Below are 7,907 nucleotides of genomic sequence, written 5' to 3'. Positions count from 1 at the left end.
TTATGAACTAAAATGACGACATTCACCGTATACGAAAATTAATTCCCACCAACCAAATTAATAATATCTTAGTACAAAAACATGTTTTAAACCTAGATTTGGGTTGTACTAGATACATCACATAATGTCTCATTTCATGTGTACTACACTCTTAATTTGCAGTACAAAAGTAGTTTGATTATACCATCAATGCTCTAAATTCCACCACTATCAACAAGCACCTGGTTAATTGAATTTGGTTGCTAATTCACCTTTATAAATTCAAATCTTTCAGACCCTAGCCTTTATGCACCAGCACCACCTCTCCACAATCATTGCACCCAAAAAAAACATTTATTTTATTATCGATCAGGAAGATGGAGATGGAGCAGATACGCGACGAGAATGACAACGTTGTTGTTAAAAGGTTGCCACCGTGGACTGCGAACATAACATGTCGCGGAATCGTTGCGAGTGTTGTGATTGGTGTGGTTTATAGTGTCATAGTAATGAAGCTGAATCTAACTACTAGTCTTGTACCGAATCTAAATGTGTCTGCAGCTCTTTTGGCTTTCGTGTTTATTAAAGCATGGACATTCAGACGTGTGCTGTTGCTTGCTACAGCGTTGCTGTTGGAGGTTTGTTTACTAATTAATTATCATGCTTTTTGTATGCTTGTAGTCCAGGTGATAATAATGAATATAAAATTGTTCATTTAAGTATGAACGAACATGAATACATGTCTAATATCAACATTCACTTATCTTTATTCAGTGACGTTCATTTACGCTCCTTTTGTTTGTTCATCTACCTTTTCTTCGTTTATGTTTGTTTACGTATTTATTTAAATTTATTGATCTGTCATACACTATGCAGTTAATGCGGTAAAAAATCGGTTAGCAGTCAAGGGCCGCTATTTGAGTTATAGGTTATCGTAGTGGGATAGCGGTGAGAAAGCGGTAATTTTAATATCATGCATCATATATATATATATATATATATATATAGGGAGAGGATCTGGAGAAAACTCACATTTAAAGAGAAAACTTAAAAACTCCTAAAGAATTATTTTTAATTAAAAATAAAAAAATATTTTCAAAATTCTGTTTTAGCCATTATTCTTATATTTTCTTATATTTCACTCGAAAAATATAAAAAAAATAAAAAAAAATAAAAAAAAAAACCGCTGTAATGCACATACGTATTACTGTGTGATACCGTTGTATTACACATGTGTATTACTATGTATTTTTGAGTTTAATAGTGTTTTATTGCATATATTCAATATTTGTGGATTGTATATGTATAGTAGTGTTGTATTATATGGAAAAAAAATAATAATAAAATAAAAGTCGATGTGGTGCACATGTGCGTTAATGTTGTATTACACATACGTACTAATGTGTATTCGATGTGTGTATTAATCTTATATTGCATATATACAATAGTGTGTATCAAATATGTGCAATAGTGTTGTATTCTATGCAATACAAACACTTTTGCGTATATGCAATGCACACTATTACACATGCGCCGACGAGATTACCGACAAGTTTTTTTTTTAACCAATAACAACATATAAAAATAATGGAAAAAAAAGAAACTTCAAAAAAAATTTTAAAAAAAAGTTAAAAATAGTTTTTTAGAAGTTTTTAAAAGTTTTTAAGTTTTCTCTTTAAGAGGAGTTTTCACTAGATCCCACCCCTATATATATATATATATTAATAGTAATATCAAAAGTAAAAAACACAAAAGTATCAATAACTGAAAAATGATTCAATCATAAACAATGAAATCTTCCTCCGAGTCCACATCAACCAACGAATCGTTGGTAGACAAAAGAGCGAGAGCATAACTTTTCAAGGGGTTGAATAATAAAATTGGTTATAAACAAATAAAAGATCAAGTTTGAAGTTTGAGCTATTTTGGTCTTTTCTTAAATTAGCCCAAATATATTAACCTTGAAAAATTGGTGCTATGACCGCTATCTAGGAATAAAAAGTCGGTCAAATAGCAGCCAAGAGCGCCGCTAATAGCGGTTCCACTATTCTGGAGCGCTATTGGCACTGCTATTTTACAAAGGTCCGCTAACCGCTATCCCACCGCTATCTCACCGCTATTGACTGCATAGGTCATACATCAGCCCCAGCATTGGGTAAACTTTCATTTTCTTTGTTGGCTTACGTTCAGTTAAATTCGTTTATTTTCGTTCATTTACGTTTGTTCGCTTACGTTCAGTTAAATTCGTTCATTTACCTTTGTTTGCTTACGTTCAATTAAATTCGTTCATTTACGTTTGTTCGCTTACGTTCAATTAAACTCGTTCATTTACGTTTGTTCGCATACCTTCAATTAAATTCGTGTATTTTCATTCGTTTACGTTTGTTCACTTACGTTCAATTAAATTCGTTTATTTTCGTTCATTTACGTTTGTTTATAGTATAAATGAACACGAACATGTTCATTTTCTTAACGAACGAACATGAATGAGAAAATCTTTTCGCTATTAATGTTCGTGTTCACTCGTTTGTTTGTTCGGTTAGAGTTAAACAAATGAACATGGATTAACCAACACCGTTCACATTCGTTTGGTTCGTTTACAAATTACAAGCTTACTTTTCAAGATTTTTGATGCATGATTTGATTAATAATCAGTGATCAACGATGGTTTACACAGGTGGATTCGGATCATATTTATTGGGACTAAACAAGAAGACATGCAAGGAAGCAGGTGTTGATGTAGAAGGTAACTCCCCAGGGAGTTATAAAGAACCTGGAATTGGTTGGATGACTGGCTTTCTGTTTGTTACTAGTTTTGTTGGGTTGTTGGCTTTGGTCTCTCTAAGAAAGGTCTGTACTCTATGCTTTAGCCACTTGTACTATCTTTAAAATTAAGTTGACCATTTGCATGGCCAACCATCTGATGCTTGTTTTTGTCATGCAGATAATGATCATAGACTACAAATTAGCATATCCTAGTGGAACAGCTACAGCAGTTCTCATCAATGGATTTCATACTCCAAAGGGAGACAAAATGGCCAAGTATGCCTCCATTTTCCCATAATATTAATTCATAAACACTTCATTTAACTTATTTATTTTATAAAATGTTGTTGCAGAAAGCAAGTTGTTGGCTTCAACAAGTTCTTGTCAGCGAGTTTTATGTGGGCTTGTTTTCAATGGTTCTATTCTGGTTCAGGAACATGTGGATTCACCTCTTTTCCTACTTTCGGGTTGAAAGCATTCAAGCACTCGTGCGTGTTTGTTGTTAGTTTTATCATTTTAAACATTCCAATGACACAATTATTGCAAAATTAATTATTTGATTTAATTTTTTGTGTGCAGGTTTTATTTTGATTTTAGTATGACTTACATAGGAGCCGGAATGATATGTTCACATCTTGTGAACTTATCATTGCTGGCAGGAGCCGTGCTATCGTATGGTGTTATGTGGCCTCTTATTGAAGACCGAAAAGGGGTTTGGTTTTCTTCAAGTTTACCTGAAAGCAGCATGAAGAGTTTAAATGGTTACAAGGTTTGATCTCACTTTTAAGGTTAAACTAATGAGTCTCTGTGAAGAGTCATATGATGATTTGAAACATTTGTAGGTTTTTGTATCAATCGCACTTATCCTAGGAGATGGACTGTATAATTTTCTCAAGATTGCAGTGTTTACTGCAAGAACAATATATCAGACTTCTCGGAAGATGCCTAAAACTAGTAAGTATTCTTCAAGTGCAGAAATTAGTAGATATGTTAGCAACCTTTTCGATATTATACAAGTGTACGGGATTCCATCCTAAAAGTGATTATGATATAGAATAATCAAAATCACATAATCAGTTGTATCCAAACAGGCTGATCATGTAAGAATTTGGATATAACAATATTAACCATACACAAGAAAGTTATCTCACTAATAGCAAAGGCACTGGTAAGGTCTTTGGAGGGCGGAATGTAAGTAAAACCGTATCTAGACATGAAAAGAAATATTGGAAACACATAGGTTCTTATAGGTCTAAACAACAGGAAACAAAGCATACCAAAAATATTGTATTAGTAAGCTACCAATAACAAAAATTGGTGAAAAGTATAGAAATGACAGATAAAAAGGCTTTAGATATTAAAAACACCAGTTTCTTGAAAACAATTATTTGGGACTCACCAATAAGCATTTTCAAAACACAATCCCAAAAAACCCTCAAATTTGTTCCAAGGCGCGTTTTAACGTTCTTTTGAAATTTTCTAATACAGATCCAGAAGATATTGATCAACCTCGAGATGATTCTGTTCTAAACGAGGTGTTCATAAGGGAGAGTATTCCCTTCTGGCTAGCAGCTACCGGTTACGTTGCATTCTCCATTGTTTCCATTGTTGTCATCCCGCTCATGTTCCCAGAGCTCAAATGGTACTATGCTGTTGTTGCTTATATTATTGCGCCATCTCTTGCCTTCTGTAACGCGTATGGTGCTGGTCTAACCGACATGAACATGGCATACAATTATGGCAAAGTCGCTCTCTTTGTGCTGTCTGCAATGTCCGGAAAACATCACGGTGTCATTGCCGGGCTCGTGGGATGCGGTCTAATAAAGTCCATAGTCTCAATATCATCTGACTTGATGCATGATTTCAAGACGGGCCATTTGACTTTGACTTCACCTCGGTCAATGCTTGTTAGTCAAGCTATTGGAACCACCATTGGATGTGTGGTGGCACCTCTTACTTTCTTTCTGTTCTACAAAGCATTTGATATTGGAAATCCAGATGGTGAATATAAAGCTCCTTATGCTATTGTGTATCGAAACATGGCCATTTTAGGTGTTCAAGGTTTTTCTGCATTGCCTAATCATTTTGTACATCTTTGTTACCTGTTCTTCGGTTTTGCCATGCTGGCAAACTTTGTGAGAGACGTTGGTCCCGAGAAAATAAGGAAACTGATTCCTCTACCAGTGGCTATGGCTGTACCTTTTCTGGTCGGTGCTTATTTTGCTATTGACATGTGTGTGGGAAGTTTGATTGTGTTCATATGGCACAAGGTTAATAAGCAGAAAGCTAATCTTATGGTTCCTGCTGTTGCTTCGGGTTTGATATGTGGAGACGGGTTGTGGATTCTTCCATCATCGATTCTGTCGTTAGCTCGGATTAACCCTCCGATTTGTATGAACTTTGTGCCTACTAAGAGCACTTAAAAGTGCTAGAATTTCTGTTAGTATAGATAATATTTTGTTGTTTTGTTTTCATATGTATACAGACTATATGGCATAGAGAGCAACAAGGCTATAGTATTATAAGATGTTTGAGCCAAGTTTCTAATGTTATCAAACTTAGGTGCTTTCATTGACAAATCTAGGATTTTTTTATTGTTGTGACTCTTTGAAAATGTTGAATATATTGTCACTCAAGAGTAGTATACAGACGCGGCCCGAAAAGATGACGCAAACCTAGCGCGAAATTTATGGGTTTGGGTTTGTACTTTCATTGTCATATTTGCCACCTCTTCTATACCTATCATTATAAGATAAGAAACTCATAAGATATTATGTGTTACTGATCAAACTTTAAATATATTTTAAACATCACATGAAAACAATGAGGTTTTAGGTTGTCACATCTAACCCATTTAATAGCGGGTGTGTTCTTTTTGACTTGTTTTGATTAACGGGTCGTGTTAGGTTGACCCACTAACCTGTTTATGACCGTCTAACCAACTTTTTGCAATCTGATTAACAACTTTACAACTTGATTATTACTTATCAACCCGTTTGACATAATAATTCCATTAAAAAGATCGTGCTCATTTTACACGATTTCAAATGCTTGCAAGTTAGGATTGAAGTTTTTAATATGAATAAAAATATAGGTCGTTTTTGGTTGACCTTTATAACACGTTTAGCAATTTACCCTACCAACCCAATGACACTCCTACACGTAATCATATCTCTTATCTCATAATCAGATATTAATCCTATCTTTTTACATAAGCCATCTGCCTCTTGTTATCAGTGACGATCCAGCATGTGCACTTTATTACTCACAAGCAATAACTTAAAACAAAACCTTTTGAAATATTTTAATAAAAAGAAAATATATATTCATCACTTTACAATAAATAATAGGAGCATTTATATATTTTTCCTTCTTAAACTTTAAAATTACATATTTCTCCAAACCATGCTTAAAGAGCATTGTACATTTTGCGTTAAAAACTTGTATTTTGGGGAAATATGTAATTTACATAGTTTAGGAAGAGAAAATATGTAAAAATCCATAGAAGCATTTACATATTTTCCTAAACCATGTTTAAAAAGCATTATACATTTTGCATTAAAAATTTGTATTTTAAAGAAATATGTAATTTACATAATTTAAAAAGTAAAAATATGTAAAAATTCCTAAATAATACAAACAAAACCCTTACTCCACCCCATCATATTTAGGCTTGAAATCCTTTAGTCCTACCACTTACAAAAGTGAAGAAACAGGACTAGAAAAAGAAGGTAACAACCCACTACTACAATTAGGTAGTGGACATGAAAAGATGATACATCTTTTACTGCCCCTCCTTTAGACAATTGTGGCCAATAAAGTGCAATATCTTTTGTCTAGTCTAAACTTTTTTATATAAATTAAATATCTTAGTGGTGATTTCAATAATTTTATAGGTGTTATTTATTAGCAATTCAGTAAATTAATGTCACTCGACTACTAGATATGTAAATACCATATAAAGGCAAGAAATAAACTATAAATGTAAGAAATAAAAAAAAAACTACTGGTGTCACATGACACTCATGATAGTAATGATAACAACTTGGGTGTGTCTGTCTTCGGTCATAAACTGTTCCTCCCAAATACATAAAAGAATATTGAAATCATCACAAAATATTACTTCGTGCCTTTTAAGCCCCACCAATATTATGCACTTTAAACCACATACAATTCATCTTAAATATGTAGGCTAAGTGGCTAAATGGTATAATGCATAATAAGATGACAGCAAAACAAGTAACCTTCAAATTTTGTATCAAACATGGAAAGGGTCGATGATGTAATACAAGTGCCATGCTGTATATTTGTAGTCTAAATCCAAGAATCGATCAAATAAACAAATCTCAAAATCTTATCTTATATGATTGTAGACAATTGAATTGAACCCGGAATCAATCTCTGTAACACTATCAGATAAACCTATTTGTGTGTTACACACAATGATCTATACGATTAGACTGAGAATTCTGTAGATGAATTGGATCTTGATGAAATCCGTATGTGTAATTACTAATTTTGTATCTTTATTCGATCGAGAGAGGGGCCTCCAGGGAAAAAAGCATCGATTAATATAATGCTAAAGCAATTCCATGTGAGCCCATATAACCAATTGCAAGCCCACTTAATATACTTCTTAAGCCCAATTAAATTATTAAGGGTGAACCCAAATATAAAGTCCAATAAGAAAGCCCAAATAAAATTAGTGTTAAACGAGTCTGCACTCTCGTGTCACCTAACTCGATTAATCAAGTAATCAACTGACATTATTATCATGGACTTGAACTTTGTCTTAGTTACACTTAAGTCCCTATACTTTATAAATGTTCAAATTGGACCTGTAATTTTGATGGGTGTTACAAAAAACTAAGAAAATCGAATGGAGTTAACCAAATCGAACTCAAAATTTGTGGTTCAATTAGACATTTTTAGAAACAAAAAGATTTTTGTGGTTATATATTTCGGTTATGGTGTGAGTCATTATTGAACCAAATTTTCATCAGTTTTAAATAAATTTGAAATGCCACCCGTGCTTGTGCTCCTTCATGCTCATTTGTTTAATCTAATGTACAACACTGGTGATTATCATAAGTCATACCACATTTTTTTAAGAATATAACATGATTATTAGAACCATTATTTTCATGATATTTTTGTTCACA

General features: G+C 33.3%; 1 pseudogene across 1 annotated transcript; it reads left to right on the top strand.

The window, feature by feature from the left end:
- Positions 1 to 356: 356 nt before the first annotated feature.
- LOC143574196 (metal-nicotianamine transporter YSL3-like) lies at positions 357 to 5,174 on the top strand (annotated as a pseudogene). The gene is made up of 7 exons (XR_013142548.1): positions 357 to 617; positions 2,657 to 2,829; positions 2,924 to 3,021; positions 3,099 to 3,233; positions 3,325 to 3,514; positions 3,588 to 3,699; positions 4,234 to 5,174. The product of XR_013142548.1 is annotated as a metal-nicotianamine transporter YSL3-like (transcript).
- The last annotated feature ends 2,733 nt before the right edge of the window (positions 5,175 to 7,907 follow it).

This window comes from Bidens hawaiensis, unplaced genomic scaffold (assembly GCF_021521415.1).
Source record: "Bidens hawaiensis isolate Kalapana, Puna unplaced genomic scaffold, B.hawaiensis_p1.1 tig00026857_1, whole genome shotgun sequence".
Taxonomy (NCBI): domain Eukaryota; kingdom Viridiplantae; phylum Streptophyta; class Magnoliopsida; order Asterales; family Asteraceae; genus Bidens; species Bidens hawaiensis.
The sequence above is the reverse complement of the archived record's forward strand: the minus strand, read 5'-3'. Positions and strand labels throughout refer to the sequence as shown.